This window comes from Schistocerca americana, chromosome 4 (genome assembly GCF_021461395.2).
Source record: "Schistocerca americana isolate TAMUIC-IGC-003095 chromosome 4, iqSchAmer2.1, whole genome shotgun sequence".
NCBI lineage: Eukaryota > Metazoa > Arthropoda > Insecta > Orthoptera > Acrididae > Schistocerca > Schistocerca americana.
This window is the reverse complement of record NC_060122.1, coordinates 689863705-689881418: the sequence shown is the minus strand read 5'-3', so window position 1 is coordinate 689881418 and position 17714 is coordinate 689863705. Positions and strand designations below refer to the sequence as shown.

The window sequence follows — 17714 nt, the reverse complement described above, 5'->3', positions numbered from 1 at the left end:
TTCGGGTTTTTATCAAAAGTCGCTAGTGTCTATCGTAGCAGAGTTTGTATTTTTGCTTAAAAAACCTAAATTTTACAGACCTTATTCATTACGCCGGAGGAACATCAGGGACAGCATTCTTTCCATACGGAAATATTCATCATGGAAAATACCATACTAGGTTTCACGCAGTTAATAGACTACATACAATAGAAACTTTTCTTTACCTATTAAGGATATCCATGAAAATTGCAAACTGCAACGATATTTTTCTCCTTGCCAATTATTCTCAACCGTCTAACGCAGCCATATTGTTTTGGATGAGTGCCAACATATGTCGTAACAAGACGTCAAGTTCGATATAAAAGTAAATTTCCAAGTCGCAACACTTTTCTTACTAAAACTTCAATTCATATACAACTTACGTGGCTGTAGTAGCCCATATCATGGACTGAAACTTGTTCCTCGTAACATAATGCCCGCTTACATTCCCCTTTTGCGATATACATATTTCGTTCTTACGTTGTTCGTTTATGACCAATTTGTGTGCCGTTGACTTATTAAATACATGTGAAGAGTATGGAATACTAAATGATAGAAATACACTTTCTTTATCAGAGCTTTTGTTTTATGCCGGTGGTGCCTGTGCTGGCACTGGATACACAAAAAGAAAGTTGGCACTTCTGACTTTGGACGCTTGAAGTGTGATCGTGAATTTTGATTGTATAGCGTATTTTGTATCTTTAAAAGTGATTATGACAGTACAATTAAATTTTAAGTGCTAACCTATTTGTGACAAACCTCATTGTAACTAGTTAGGTAAGATTTATCCCGCTGTAATCCAAGTAAGTTGTTGGTTATTTTTGTTTACATGCTGCTAACCTCACCTTGCGCATTCGGGCGTCTTAAGAAATAAAGTATAATAGTTGCGTATTCATACCGCATTGCACTACTGAGGGTGCAAAAGTACATTGCCCATAATTCCTGCAGTCGTTTGATACTACAACAGCCGTCACCAGTCTCATAAATTACTGGCTGACGTTGACACATTGTTTTGAATTGTCTGTAAACATTCCCACTCTGTGAAACACTTCGGTCAGTTCACAAATATCCACAACTTCTTCTTTTACGTGTTAAACATTTTGAGATGCTGCTGGTGCACAGTCCAATAATTTGGTATTCCTTTAACTGTGTAGGACTCGCCAAATATTTTGAAATCTTCTGATTCGGTAACTTCAAAACTGTTTCATTGAAGAACGATGGCGCACAAAGTGTCAACCTCCCCTAGGCTCACTAAGAACTACATACATTTTCCAAATAAAACTTGCCTGATGTCTGATTCTAACTTGAGACGTGTTTAAAGGCTCAAATGTTATTGTGAGGAAAGACTATCATTGGTTTGTTTCATGGTATCCATTGAACAATGCAAACTCAATGGTGTACTGCTATGTATAATTTCTGTAACTGAGATTCACATACCGTCTTATCTATAACTACTGTTCTTCTGTTCCAGAATACTGGATCTTCAGCATCACATCCTCATGAAAAATTGACATTTATGAACTGGTAAGTTGTTTGGAGTCAGTATGTAGCATGCAATTGGGTATTGGAACTTCATGGCAAATTAGGCCTAAACCAGTCTGCAAGATATGGAGATAAATCTGCACTTTAAGGCCCAGCTGGTTTGAGCATTTCCTGTTAAAACCAAAGATCTGTACTTGAGTCCAGATGACAGGAGATCTTTTTAAAGTGTACTCTCTGTTGCATATTACAGGTTTTATTCTAGAATCATGTCAACCAACCATATGCATCTGCCTCCCACCCTCTCCTCCCACACACACATTTATTTGTGGACTACAGACTAAGCTGTAATTTGTGACCTCATAGTGTATAGCTGCACTGAAGCTCAGTTTCACAGATAACTATCTTAGGATGCACAAACACATTGCCGTAGGAATAGATATTTATAATGCAAAATCCATTTTAAAGTAAAGCATCAAAGGAAACATTAATGAATACGTCTCATTGGCCAGTTTTATCCCTGTTATGTACAGTTATCACATACTTCTGTCCGTTGTTTTCCCATACTGATTCATAATATGAATGTTTAAGAACCATAACATGAATTGTTGTAGAGAGTTGGGTCATTCCATATCAAATCACCCAATAAAAATAAAATATAAATTCTACACTCGCCTCCTTGGATTTTCATAAAATTTGGCTCAAATGGTTCTAATACCATCCTGACAACATCTGCAAATTATTATTATTATTATTATTATTATTATTATTATTTTTTTTTTTTTTTTTTTTTTTTTTTTTTTTTTTTTTTGCTGTATCTCTTATAGTTTTTTTAATAAATTTGTAAAGTTTTTATTTTTTGCGAACCTTCGGAAATGGTAAATTTAATTTGTATTCAAAATGTTAAAATTGCTTATTTTAAAAACTCTTTTAGATAACATCATGAATTTTTGCTGCAAGTTTATTTATTATACATATTTGAAGATAAAAATGATACTATTAAAATATATTAATATTTTCTATGAATAAAATATATATGTATTTCTTTTCTTTTATTTTTTTTAACGGATGTTTTGTTTTATAAGAATTGCAATATCTAGAGTCTCAGACCTGATAGAATGCTCAAATTTGTTTTAATTTCCTCTTAAACATATAGGCTACTTGATAAAACAAAATAATGATGGCTTTTTAACATGTATATTGATCATAGTAGATTACATTAGAATTATGTACAAAGATAGTGTACTTACGACACTTATGTATAACCCAGCTTATTGCTTGAAACATTGAATTTTTTGAGTATTTTGTCTCTTTAATAAACATTAATGCTGATTCAAACTGTTTTTCCACTTCATCCAAGAGCTTTCAGTTTTTTTGATACAGTCTTTTTTGAAGTAATACATTCTTCCAGTGCCGCTTGATTGAGGTGTGTCTACTACACAGACTACGTGCTCCAAAGGCACTATGCAAGAATCTCTTCTTTCAGGCCAATAAAATGATGCAGCTGGTCCTGAAGGATGTAGAAATAGAATTTCTGCATCTTCTTCATCATTGAATATTGTTTTTACCAGTCCAAAGTACCAGTTACCACCATAATTTGCAGCCACATAGCTATTTATGGATGATTCAATACGAACCCAATCAGAAGAAGAATGGAAAGAAAAGACTAAGGAGGGTTTTACACTATCTGTAGTCCTTCTAATTTCGAGGGTGTTTGTTGGAAGTGGTTTGAAGTTATGAAAACTTCTTGTTCCAGGAATGGTTCGGGTTGCTGAAAAACATTTTTCTAGTTTTAACCGTAGCAAATCAGCTTCTTTTTTGTCAGTAAAGTGAAAATGAATGTTTTCAATATTTTTTTCACAAAACTTGTACACATCGATTGCTGTCATTATTTGTTCTTCATCTGAAAGCTGTAGACTGGCTTTCCTTAAAATTCTTTTAATAGTTCTTCCTAGGCCATCACAAATTGACTTCCCATGACTTGTTGCAAAAAAAGAGTGATGGGCCTTCAAATTAAAGTCTCTCAAGTGTTCAAATTTTTAAAACTGTTTCTATTTTTGTGCTGCCCAGCACAACCATCTATAAAGTAGTGAACTGAGTCAATGTCAGTATGATGTAATGACAGCCACTTTGTAATTTCTTTTTGTACAAAGTTAACAAAACCAGTGTCATGTTCTTGGTCATCACTAATAAAACAGTGGTTGGAAACACACATTGTTTTCCTCATTTCTTAGAAAAACTCCAACTGGGTGTAGAGTACAACCACCTCTACTCCAGTGGTAACTTTGGATCTCATTTCGTATAACAAAGGAATAATTTTCACTGAAATCCATCACAATAATTGCTGTTTTGGGTGGTGGGTCTTCTTTCAATCTTTTAAAGGCTGCTGATTGGATTTTGCTATAAACGAGTGCGGGGTGAGCTTTTCCAATGGCCTAACCAATAAAGAAATGTAGTCTTCAACACTGATAGACTGTTTGATCATTTCTGCCCTGTCTGTGTTAACCCACTGACTGATTACAATTTCTTCTTCTAAATCATAATCTTCACTTAGTTTTTCAGTTAAGTACTCAGTTAGTGCAGTATTTGCAGGACAGCTGTCGCAATGATGTAGCATGCAGTTTTGGTTTTCCGTGTTGCACACAAGCATCTTAATTAGGTCTTTATAAGATTCTTCAATTTTCACAGCATCCAGTAATAGTTTAACATTCTGGTGGATACTGCATAAACGTACAGTGTGTGTGCGCCTGCAGCACCAGCAAGGATACACCATTTAGGTCTCAAGAAACAAAATTTTGAAAATCCTACTTCTACCTCGGCATTCTCCCATTTGAAAGAATAATAGAGTTCTCAAGTTACACAAAATGAGTCTTTTTTGCATGTACACATTTTTTTGAACACTTACTTTGTCTTTTGTTCCAGGTAGCACTCTGGAACTTTCATCCTTTTCATAAAAATCTGTTACACGTCTTACTGTATTTTCAGAAAGAGTTTTACCTTTTTTTGGACCAGGAGTTTCCAAAATATCCTTTTCAGATTTTAGCTTTCTAGCTTGTCACACCATGTACTCACTTACATTAAATTCTTTCATCACTTTATTTCGACTCCAAGAATCTGGAGCCAAGGTCAGAATCTGGATTTTTCTAGATCTCCCAACAGATGAAATCTTCTCTTTCATAAGAGAAATCATTACATCAAATCCTTTGCTTTCTCAACCACACTTGTATCTTCTTAGTCATCATCAGAACTTGGTGCATCATATTTTGATGCTTTTGAAACCGCCTTTTTTGCAGTCTTTTCAATACTGCTAACCTTCCTTTTAAAATAAGACCCTTTACTTTGTTCTGACAAGCCATGAAGCTTTGTCGGTGTTAAACCTAAATTATCAAGAGCAATGTTTGTTTGTACGAGGGATTCATTTCTGGATTCCAATGATTCTAATTCAACCATGACTTCATCATTTGTTTCACTTTCATTGACTTCAACTCTTAATTTTTCCTCACAAAAGTTACGGCATGTTGAGCAAAGCTTTTGTCCAGGTTTTATGCTAATATTTTTTGTCAGTAATTGTTTAGAAAGATCCAAGCCTACACTTCTCAACGATTTTTTGACGGGCTTTTTGTGTTGTTTGATACTTTTCAAAAACATTTAAAAAGTAGTAGCTGTGGTGTGAACATATATTCTTAAATTCACGCAGATTAATTCCAGATCGTAAGTGGATCAAATCTTTTTCTTCCTCACTCAATTCAGATACCGGTTGTAACTTTTTTGAAGGTGTGTAGGTTGTTTGGAAACAGTCAGATTTTTTAAATAACCCTACGCTACAGGTTTGAATATCTGACATACTGATTTCACTTTTGGTCTGATTACTGTTCTGGTTACTTTTATAGGATATCGGAAAAGAATCTCTATAAACTAAATAAAAGTACTTACTGAAAGTACGAATAAACTTTAATAAAATACTATCCAAGCACTATTTAACACTGTAATAATTTTTTACTTCAAAACACAGGAGTAACAAAACAAAATCCAAGCGTACATTGTTACTCCAAGAAGACAAAAACTTATTATCGGTGTCTAAGTCACTTGGTACTTTTTATTTTTAAAATATAATTAATATTATTTTAAAAATTAGATAACTATTAAACCGGTTAAAAATCCAACATAATTTTTCTTTTATCTAATAGTCTATACAATTAAGAGTGTTTTAAAACAAATTTGAGCTTTCTATCAGGTCTGAGACTCTAGATATCGCAGTTTTTGTAAAACTAAACATCCGTTAGCTAAAAAATAAAAAAACTTGTAAATTTTTTTTTTCATTTGGAAGATTTTAATATATCTTTATGGTAATTTTTTTTTAACATTTAGATATAATACACAAACTTATTCCAAAATTTCACAGTGATATCTTGAGTATTCTTTAATATACAATTTTTTGTTGTTGTGAGGACACTTTTAAGTTACAATTTCCGACTGCTGAAACAGTGCCAAACCTTTAAAAAAAAATAAATAAATAAAAAAAAACACAAACTATAAGAGATAGAGCAAAAAAATTTTACAAGTGCTTTCAGGATGATAAAAGAAGTAATTGTACCAAGTTTCATCAAAATCTGACATGGTTGGTGTCAAGGACTGGGTGACTTGACATGGAATGACCCAGTTGGAACCTGTATTTTGGACTAATTAAAAATTTAAGAAATGACTAATGACTGATGTTGAAGTAATTTGAGGCACCACAGCCTCGACAAGTTCAAAGGAACAAACAATTTCCATAAGCTGTTTGTTTAAAATAAGTACTGCATTTGTCCAGTTTCGACACAGATGAAGTACTGGCAGTGCTAAATAAAGTACTATTTTAACCAAACAATCTGGTGTGAATGGTTAGTAATTCTTTAGAATTGTCAATCCTACTTTCATCCAACATCATTGTCACATCTGATAAGATTGTGAATTATCTAACAGAAAATGCAATTGAGGTATAAAAACTTAAAGAAAAACTTTTCCTCCCCCCCCCCCCTCCCCCCCCCCCTCCCCCCCCCCCAAAAACTTTTCCTCCTCCCCCCCCCTCCCCCCCCCCCCATATCCCATCTATTGGCTTTGTAAAATATGGACAAAATTATTCTAGTTCTGTATACTTCGAAGTAAATGTGCTTTATCCTGTAGAGTAATGATTACATAGCATGTGACATCATATATTTGCAGATATAAAGAGAAGAGGACACTGAAAATATTTATTTTGCATCTATATTAGTTTTTGGGATGTAAGTAGGAAGGTTACAGTTTGGTTGAGAGTTGGAAAAATCTGCAAATGTGAATATAAAATCTAATTTTTACAAGATTGTTTGTAGCTGAGGCAGGAAATGCAAGAGGTGACTGTGCTTTACCAGATTTTCTAAATGTAATGTATTACATACGGTCCAGACTTCATTTGATATATAACAAGATAAACATAAAAACTGCAGAAACAGGAAAGATGCCTATCAGATAAAACAAATCTATTACATGAAGGGAAGTTACATACAGTTTTACAACTTATGTGATGCTATTTCAGCCTATAGTATTGCAGCTGTATATGCAGAACATCTGCCAGTGGTGATAGAGTTACAGAAAATGACCTACGTAAAGTTATAAATGGGGTATAGATCCTCATTGATAAAGCACATACCACTATTCAGTTACACATCATCAGTATTATTAGAATTATGACATGCTTCTCACTAATGTTAAAGTGATGATAATTGTTGTTTCTTTTGATAATATGTTTGCATCATAATTCTAATCATCGCCAGCAATCAGCCTATGTAACAATTATGGTACTCATGATTTCTCCCTGGTCAGAGGGAGTAGTATACCTGGCATAGTTAATTTGCCCAATGTGTTCTGTGTTTCTTTACTGGTCCTCAAAATTTCGAAGTTTCACTCAGGTATAAATATTGACAAGCATATAATTTCTCTTATCTCTTTTAAGATTAAAAATACAAATCATTCCACATATATGACTGGAGGTATTGCTTTTTGACACAGTGTCGGCAGTAGTGATGAGGTTCCTTTCCATACTTGTAATCTAGATATTTCAGGTCTGAAATTTCTAAATGAATGCTCCCTAAAATTCGTAAATGAATCCTCTGTATTTGCAATGTAGCAAACAGAAGAGAATGAACGATGAGTCCCAGTGACCTTAAAACTGGGGGTTTTGACTAGGGAAGAAAGCTTTTGTTTTATTTGTGATAGAATACCGATATTTTGATTTATAAGTCCTCACTACTACTCACTTTTTGATGGTGTATTGAGGTAATACAGTAGTGAAAAATGTTTAACAGAATTATCTCATCCATGACAACCAGTATGGATTTTGAAAACATCAGTCTTGGAAGGAGTGTAGTTAGTTGTTCTACTCTGCTTCCATTGCAGATCTGGCAACACATTTTTCCCTAACAAAACCACTGGGTCATATACTGACAACCGATGTTGAACAATGAATATTAGTAATTACAGTAAAACCATAATCTTAAGACATATGAGGGATAGGATTGCTACCTTCTGGTTCACATTTAATTTTGTAAACCCGTTTAAAACCAACAGCCTGTTAACCAGGAGGGAGATCCACAAAGCCCCAGGTATTATTTATTGCCAATGAGGACATTTCATCTACTACTGAACTGATTATATCACACTCAGATTTACCATTCAACTTCACAGAGTCTTGGGACCCCCATCACCTCCTCAAAATTTTTTGGTTCACTAATGACTGCTGCCCAAGCCACATTATTTTGCAAATGAACCAAAGGGCAAAGTTCGTCACATTTTCTAAGATTCACTCCAAGTTGAATAACCTTCTCAGCAAGACATGTTCCTTGATCTATTGCAACTAAATAAACATATTCCACAGGTTGCCGAGCTTCATCTTCGTCTGCTTCTGTAGGGACACTGTTTCCATACATTATGTTACTGCTGCTGAGTTCCTTAGAATACCCTGTGATATTTTCATTCAAAACCGTGCCTTGTGAAACAGTTTATTTTCTTGGGTATAGGATCATATGGCCTATGATTGTTACCCTTAACCAATCGTTACCATCTTCTTTGCTTTTCTTCAAAATTTGGGTTTAAACTGCCTGAAAAATTTGGCTCCAAGCCTAGGCAAACATTTTAATGATGTTCTCTTCCCAAACAATTCTTATAAGTTATTTTTTCACTAGTAGGCATACACAAACAGTAATATAATGTGCAGATTGCCGATCACTGCTTCTGCCCAAAGTGTCTCTGGAAGACCCGACTCAAGAAGCATTGTGCAACCACTTTCCACTACTGATCTGATTATATCACCCTCAGATTTACCATTCATCTCTGGTACATATGATGAAATGGTTTCATGTGTAATGCCAGTATTCTTGAAATTATAATGAATTTCATAACTAACAAATGCTGTTGATAGTTAGTTTTGATAACTTTAATCCATTCCCTGTCTGCCTTCCCACCAACAGTTGAAACCCTAAGAATACAGAAGTAATGTGACTTAAATACTTTTGGATCAAAGGAGACCACTTACTAAAGAGCAGAAGTGTTGAGTTGTCAAGAGGCACACACAAAAAGAAATAACACTTGCTGGGTTTCAGACTAATCCTTTTCTGAGGTAGAGTACCACCCCCCCCCACCCCCCCATGCACGCGCGCGCACTACACACACACACACACACACACACACACACACAAACAGTGTGCATGCCTCTGTCTGTGGCCTTACTTGGTGTCAGCTGGACTCACAATGCCAGTGCTGCATTTTGGCAGGTGGACTAGGTTGTGGGCATCGTCAAGAGGGAGAGGGATTTGCATGTTGAAGGTGATGTGGGTACTTGAATTGGGAGGGGTGACTGGATGGAGGGCCAGGACAAATCAGCCCTACTGACGTGGTTCACAAATACAGCTTAATGTATTTGATTTTAAATTTATATATCAGGCCACAGACAGCCATTTTCCTCAGAATCTCAGTGTTTACAAGTCCCGTCCTCTTGTGCCATACCAGATGTACAATTTACTTGTTCAATATTTTCCATAGAGAATGACACTCTTTTACATTGGTTTGTAGTTTTTATACAAATGGTCACTGGGATATCACTCCATACCTCAATCTTCTTATTGTTAAATATGATTTTTAAACCTTTAGTAGATTATACTCCTACCACTTAAAACATGATTTTTTTTCATGCTACGTGCATACAATGTCTGCTTCAGAGTCCAGGGTTCCCATACATCCTGTATTAGTGTATTTAACTTGACTGATCCAGTAACTTCAGCATAGACAACTGAAATAACTCCTATCTGAACTGAACAGGAACTTCAAACTTCCCTACTAGTTTAAATGTTGAAAACCATTCCTTTTGTAAAGGCGTGTGTTTTGTTACAACACTGTCAGCACGCCAAATATCATCACAAATTTTCCTGACTTTCTCTTGACAATTGGCTTTGTAATGACCATTCTTGTGACAATGAAAGCACTCAATTTTTTTTTGTCCACAGAACTTTTGATTAAATTCCTTTGTGAACATTGACCTTTCTCATTTTTATGATTAGCCTTATTCGGACGAAATGCGGTTCCCATCTCTTCAATCTGTGACAAATGTTGCTCTTCGTCCCATAACCTTACTGTTAAATTATTGAAAGTCTGCCTGCTGACATCACAAGAGCCCCAAAGAGTACTAAAAGAACCGTGTAATGTTGTCTGTATCTCCACTGGTTCACCGACATCTGCAGGAGACTTTGGTAATGCTTCAACTTTACTAATACGTAGCACGATAGTATCATAGTGAAACTTAGAATAATTGAAGAACTGTTGTTTCAATGTAACTTTATTAATTGCAACCTGCTATTCATGAGTTATGATGATTCTACATTCGTTAATCTTATGTGACAAGTTGTGTACACCTGTACCTTTGGTCTTACTTTACTTCCATCAACAGTGCCCAACAGTTTTTCATGCCAAACATAAATTTGATATTTTTATAGTTGAAAAGTACCTATGTCAAATTTCTAGATACTATTAAGATTTCGTTCGATCAATCTCTTACCTTTCCACTTTCAAAATGAAGAAATCTTCACAGTAATTAAACTCCCTTCAGAGGCTCGATTGACATGAAGAGAAAATAAAACATTGTCCCAGGTAATAAACTTACTTTACTGCACCCATAACCTGTTGGACATACTGTACTCCAGTATTACAGTTTGGAGGTGCATTAAGTTTTATTACTTGAATAAAGAAGGAAGTACTTTCAACACAAGACACAGAAAAATTCCATTAATGTTGATCGGAAGACACAAAAGTACCCAAAGGGATAAAAGATGGCGTGTCCTTCAGAAGCAGCAAAGATATAAAAACATCAGATGCACTAATAAGATATGTACGCCTGCACAGACACAACACAGTATAATCAGCACATCGAGCCTTGCTACATACTGTGTTAAATATTAATAACACACCAGAAAACATTATTAGTAGCCTCACCCTTTTGCAGATGATGCAGTTGTCTTTAATGTACTGTTTGAAAACAACTGCACAAATATTTAGTGGGACCGTAGAGGATTTTGAAGTGGTGCAAAGATTGGCCACATGCTTGGAGTATTTGGATATGTGAAATTGTGCACTATATTAGAAGCAGAAATTTTGTATCTCACGCTATAGTACCAATGAGCTATATTTTAAATCGATCAACTCATACAAATACCAGGGTGTAATATTTGTGGAGTGATGAAGTGAAATGATTACATAGGATGTCATAGGTAAAGGAGATGGCAGTCTTTAATTCATTGGTAGGATACTGGAAAATGCAGTTCAGTTTACTACATAAACTGTCCCAAGAAAGTCTATTAATAATGTTCCAAAAATTGGCTTTAAATGATTATTCTAGGGATATACATCAACCCCCTACGTGTTGCTCACATAGGGAGTGTGAGGGTAAGAAAAGAATAATTATTTGCACGCACAGAAGCATTCAATCAATCATTCTTCCTGCACTTCATACGTGAATGGAACTGGAACAAACCCTAGTAAGTGGTATAATGGGATATACCCTCTGCCATGCAGCTCACAGTAGTTTGCAGAATATATAGATATAGATGTAGAGATTGTGTACAAAACACTTGTGCACCCATCCCAGTAAATTGCTCAAGTTCGTCTAACAGTAGATATTTAGTGTAGGCCAGCTCAAATGGTCACAGCTTTATTTGAAAAGAGGAGTATGTCACTGAAATGCTGAGAAACCTGCATCAACAGACACAGTGGAGACTCAAGACAAATTGGCAACTACTTCATGTGGCCCAGGGGGGTCCTCAACTCTTTTGTGGATACATGTGTGGCAAGCACGGGACCCCGAGCTACTGCGGCTCTCTTTCCTTTCCTGGCTGCATACCTTCCTTCTCCACATCCTTCCTCATCCCGCCCACCCTCCCGCCTCTGCCTCTTCCCTTCCCGTCTCTCCCTATGCGGGTATAGGTTTTCCGTGATTTCCCTCAATCGCTCCAGGCAAATGCCAGGATGGTTCCTTTCAAAGGGCACGGCTGACTTCCTTCCGCATCCTTCCCTAATCCGATGAGACCGATGACCTCGCTGTCTGGTCTCCTTCCCCAAACCAACCAACCTATGCAGGTATGTTTCATGCGTACGTCCAGAGATGGACACTTGTAACTGTAAGACATAGTCTCTCTTCTTTGCTTTCTATGCTGGAAAGTCTCTGTCCTCCCTTTGTCCTCTTTTCCTTGCCTCATCTCCGCTGAGACCTCTCTTCTTTCCTTTTCTTTGTTCCTCCCTTTCTCTTTCTTTCCTCCCTGTGTGTGTCTGAAGGCCGACCCCCGTGTAGCCGGTGACGGGGTAACGCGTAATTCTCCGCCCCGGGTAGACAGGTAGGACACGTACATACTCCCTGGAAATGGCCAGGCCCAGGGACGGTTGATTAGCTGAGCTGGTACCTTCCAAACTTGCTGATTGGTCCCTCCGTCCGTTTCTCGGGAGGTGCGAACAATCACCTAAGGCGAGAGTGCCCTCAGACAGGTCCCCCACAAGGAAGGAGTGCACCATTGAAGATGCCGGTAATCATGGGGGATACTTCGGCAATGGTTTGCTCTACATCTACAATTTCTGCTCACCGGCGAAAGTTAGTTGAGTCTCAGCCAGGGACAATTCTTCCATCAGTGCCACAGTACCTTGTTGTTTCTCGGTTGGACGAAGGTCAAGACTTCTCCACAGTCAACCCTTTCATTATTCAGAAATGCAATTGCAGGTCCTGTAAAGTCTTGTTCCCAATTAAGAAATGGTACCTTGTTGTTAGAAACAGTCAGTGCCCTCCAGGCACAAAAATTGCTGCGAACTCCACTGCTACACACCTTCCCTGTGCAGGTAGAAGGGCACCGCACTTTAAATTCATCATGCAGCATGGTTTATACAAGCTCACCCAACGGATTGTCCAACGAGGAAATTCAAAACTACCTGTCTGACCAGGGCGTAATGGCTGTACATCAAGTCATGAAAAGGGTTGACAAGGACTTGCTATCAAGCCATACTATCTTCTTGACATTTGACAGAGTTCAACTTCCATCGAACATTAAAGTGGGCTATGAGATAATTTCAGTTCGTCCTTATATCCCCAACCCTACACGTTGCTATCAGTGTCAGCGGTTTAATCATACCAGCTAGTCGTGTTCTAATCCGGCCAAATGTGTTAAGTGTGACAAGGATGCCCATGAGGGTGCTTGTTCACCTCCATCCCTTTGTTGTACACTGTATGGGCGACCACACTGCTTCCACTAGAGATTGCGCCATTTTCAAAGATGAACGGGTTATTCAGGAAATCGGAGTGAAGGGAAAGGCATCTACATTTGCTGCTCGTAAGTCATTCACCAGTCGAAATCCCACTGTGCCCCCAGCAGGTAAATATAGGACTGTCCTTGCATCTCCTCGGCCTACTATGGAGGCAGCCATGCAGGCTTGTGATCTCACCTTTAGTGCCACGGTCATCAGATCGGCCAGCACAGAGATCACCTGTTCAACCTACCCACAATCACCTGCTCAGTCTATGGCTCGCCCTTCATCGGCTCCTGCTAAATCATGAGCCCCAAAATCAGACACCTGGACTTCCAAAAAAGAGCCTACACGCGAAGATTTTATATGTACCCCCGACTTTACAACCATTGATACCTCCCTCATCTCAACATCCCGTTGCCAAGAAGGCTCGTAAAAAACCAAGTTCCTCTTCTTCTCCACCACGGCGTGTCTCATCTACAGTGCCACCTGTAGGTAACCGCCTTTGTCCGTGTTCCGTGTCGCCAAGGCGCACTGCTGGCGGCCAATCAACTAGCCAATCGCTAGTGGCAGGAGCTGCCCCCGAACAACCTATGGATCAGGATCTTCTGCCTGTGGCTGAATGCTATGGCATGCTGTCGGCCACCGGCTTTCAGCACTTGTTGAGTTGAGAGCAACCATGGTAAGATTCTTCCCTTTTCTGTCCACCCTATGTCCATTATCCATTGGAATATCTGCGGTATTAGAGCCAGTTGGGATGAATTGTCGATCCTCTTACAATCCTACTCGCTGGTCATCTTCTGTCTCCAGGAAACAAAGCTGCGTCCCCACAATCGCTTAGTTTTCCCTCATTTCCAGACAATCCGGTTTGATCTCCCCTCTGTTGATGGCACTCCAGCACATGGGGGACTTAGGATTCTTCTCCATGATACTCTCCATTATCACCCAACCCCCTTAAACAGTTCCTTCCAAGCTGTTGCTGTCCGTCTTTCCCTTTCTGGATACACCTTCTCTCTTTGTACCTTATACATTCCATCTCCACACCGATGGCAAGAGCTGATCTCTTTCATCTCCTTGGTCAGTGCCCCCCCCCCCCCCTCCCCCTCCCAGTTGCTGGTTGGGGACTTCAGTGCCCACCACCCACTTTGGAGATCTCCGCGTCCTTGTCCACGAGGCTCTCTGTTGATTGACCTCTTCTACCAAGTGGATCTTGTTTGCTTCAACACTGGGGCACCTACATTTTTGTCTGCCTCCACGACAAATTTCTCTCATTTGGGCCTTTCGGTCGGTAATGTTCAGCTAGCTCGCCGCTTTGAATGGTTCACTCTTGCTGATACACACTCGAGTGACCATTTTCCATGTGTCCTTCGATTGCAGCCACAACTGCCCGAGACACTTGAAGTTTGCCCAAGCTGATTGGACACTTTTTTCGTCTCTACCGACATTCGATGACCGTCACTTTCCTAGTGTCGATGATCAGGTCACTCATGTTACAGAAGTTATTCTTACAGCCGCGGAACATTCAATACCTCGCACCTCCAATTTACCCCGACGCTCCCCAGTTCCTTGGTGGAACGAGGCGTGCCGTGACACTATACACAAGGGGAGACTTGCTCTTTGCGTTTTTTGCCACCATCCTACTTTGGCCAACTGTACCCGCTTTAAGCAGTTATGTGCGTGATGCCATTGTGTCATCCGCAATAGCAAGCTGGGAATTCTTTACTAGCTCTTTTAACACCTTCATTCCCTCCTCAGAAGTTTGGAGTCGAATTCGACAGTTATCTGGCGTGCCTAGTTCCTCCCCGATCTCTGGGTTCACTGTCGTGCGTGATACCTTAGTGGACCCAGTCACAGTTTCTAACTCATTGGGTCAACACTTTACTGAGATTTCGAGCTCTTCAAATTACCCGCCAGCCTTTCTCCCGAAGAAACGTGCTGCGGAAGTGCAACCTCTTGCTTTCTCCTCTCAAAATAGCGAAACCTATAATATTGTTCTTTCCATGTGGGAACTCCAACAAGCACTCTCTTCTTCTCAATCTTCCGCCCCAGGACCGGATAGTGTCCACGTCCAAATGCTGCTGCATTTATCATACCATAGTCTGGGTTACCTCCTTTGCCTGTATAATCGAATTTGGACTGACAGTATTTTTCCCTGAAGATGGCAGGAAGCTATAATTGTTCCTGTTCCAAAACCTGGAAAGGACAAACATCTCCCATCTAGCTATCGCCCCATTTCTCTCACGAGTAGTGTTTGTAAGGTTTTGAAGCGTATGGTGAAAGGCCGTTTAGCTTGGTGGCTGGAGTCCTGAAGCCTTTTAACACCTGCCCATTGTGGTTTCTGAAAGATCCTTCTGCAGTTGACCATTTTGTTGCTCTCTCCCCTTATATCATGAACAATTTTCTCAGCAAACGCCAAATGGTAGCAATATTTTTTGATCTGGAGAGAGCATACCATACCTGTTAGAGGACAGGCATCCTCCACACACTGTTGTCTTTGGGCTTTGAAGATCGGCTACCCCTTTTTATTCCTGATTTTATGACAGCACACATTTAAAGTGTAGGTGAACACTATTCTCTCCCATACTTTCTCCCAAGGAAACCCATACTTTCTCCCAAGGAAACGGGGTGTCCTAGGGCTCTGTGCTAAGCGTTGTACTGATTGCCATCGCCATAAATCCAATTATGGATTGTCTCCTTCCCGATGTCTCAGGCTCCCTCTTTGTGGATGATTTGGCAATCTACTGCAGCTCTCAATGGACCAGCCTTCTTGAACGACATCTTCAAGGATGTCTCAATTGCCTCCACTCTTGGAGCTCCAAAACCAGCTTCCGCTTTTCCCCCAGTAAGACCTTTTTTTTTTTGGCGTCACATGGAGTTTCTTCCGCCTTCCCTACATCTAAGCCCTGTTGACTTTCTGTTCATGGGCGTCGCTAAATTCTTGGGACTTATGTTTGACAGAAAACTGTGCTGGTCTTTCCATGTTTCCTATCTTTCGGCTTGCTGCCTGCGATCTATCAACACCCTCCGTGTTCTGAATGGTACCTCGTGGGGAGTCGACCAAGTGGTCCTTCTCTGCCTATATCGTGCCTTAGTGTGCTCGAAATTGGACTATGGATGCATAGTTTACTCCTCTGCTCGACCGTTTATTCTTTGGCGTCTTTTTTTTATGCCTCCTTGGATTTAGGGTATGCAGGATGCCCTTCCTCTCTACTGACACTGGGAGTTCGCTTCCATCTACTGCTACATTCTCTTTACTTCCACTTTCCTAAAACTTTCTTGACAACTGGGGGTACAGCACCACCTTGGCTCCGCCCCCAGACCTGCCTGCCCTGTGACCTTTGTCAGCTTTCCAAGGATGGTACCCCTTCTCTTGTTTATTGTCAGGCACTTTCTGCGCTATGCGCACAAATGAGGGATGCCACATTTATTTACACTGAAGGCTCAAAAACATCATTTGGTGTTGGGAGTGCCTATATTGTTCTCAACACCCCTAATAGATTTCAGCTTCCCGACCAGTTTCAGTTTTTACTGTGGAGCCTTATGCTGTTCTCCAGGCTGTCCAATAGATCTGTTGCCACCAGCTAATACAGTATATTATATGCTGAGATTCGCTCAGCTCTCTCCTCAGTCTCCAAGCTCGTTACTCTGCCCACCCTCTGGTCCACCAGATTCAGGACTGCCTCCACTTGCCACTTGGGGCACATCTCTGTGGCGTTCCTCAGGATCCCAGGACACCTTGGTATCTGTGGAAACGAGGCGGCCGCTGTTCGCGTGGTTCCCTTTGCCGATCTACAGAGTGTGTTATGTTGTCGTGCTGCTCTTTTATGGCACGCACATTGGTCTACACTTCCCAATAATAAACTGCGGGACGTGAAAGCTCTTCCCTGTGCTTGGACCTCTTCCTCCCGAACTCGTCATTGGAAGGTGGTAATTTTAACTAGACTCCGGATAGGGCACTGTCTTTTTTAGCCATTGACATCTTTTAAGTGGCGATCCTCCCCCGCTTTGCCCCCACTGCTCTCAACTGTGGATTGTGAGACACGTTTTACTTCAGTGCCCCTACTTTACTCTGCTACGTGCCCGTTTACAGTTGTCGCCTGTTAGAACTTCCATTTTAGCAGATGACATGCGCTCAGCCGATCACGTCCTTGAGTTTATCGGTGTCATTGAGATGATGTCAGTCATTCGAAGCGCTTTTTGGGGAAAACACCCCCCCCCCCCCCCTTCTATAGTGGTTTTCTAGTTTTCTAAGCTTTCCGTCTGTTTTTTAGTTTCCCCACATTTGGAATTCCGCTCCCATTGCTGCTGACTTCCAATTTATTTATTTAATTTTTTTCCCCTTCCATAAGCCACAGAACGGGTGTTAATGACTGTAGCCGTTTTGCCCCCCCCCCCCCCCCCCAAAAAAAAAAAAAAAAAAAAAAAAAAAA

The 17714-nt window shown here is 39.7% G+C and overlaps 1 protein-coding gene and 1 long non-coding RNA gene across 12 annotated transcripts in view; one reads left to right on the top strand and one right to left on the bottom strand.

Annotated features, from left to right (window-relative positions):
- The window catches only part of LOC124612900 (MAGUK p55 subfamily member 7), a 269487-nt gene extending 269171 nt beyond the window's left edge, over nt 1-316 (bottom strand). For 9 of the 10 annotated variants that reach the window (XM_047141364.1, XM_047141368.1, XM_047141370.1 and 6 more), the window contains exon 1: nt 207-316. The gene's annotated coding sequence lies outside the window, so the exon portion shown is untranslated. Of the gene's footprint in view, nt 1-80; nt 134-206 lie in introns of those variants that run through there. The other variant, XM_047141365.1, reaches the window with a different exon arrangement.
- A 343-nt stretch (nt 317-659) lies between these two features.
- LOC124613144 overlaps nt 660-17714 on the top strand; it is a 101248-nt gene continuing 84193 nt past the window's right edge. For both annotated transcript variants that reach the window (XR_006979609.1, XR_006979610.1), the window contains exons 1-2: nt 660-798; nt 1493-1545. This is a non-coding gene — a long non-coding RNA (uncharacterized LOC124613144). The remainder of the gene's footprint in view (nt 799-1492; nt 1546-17714) is intronic.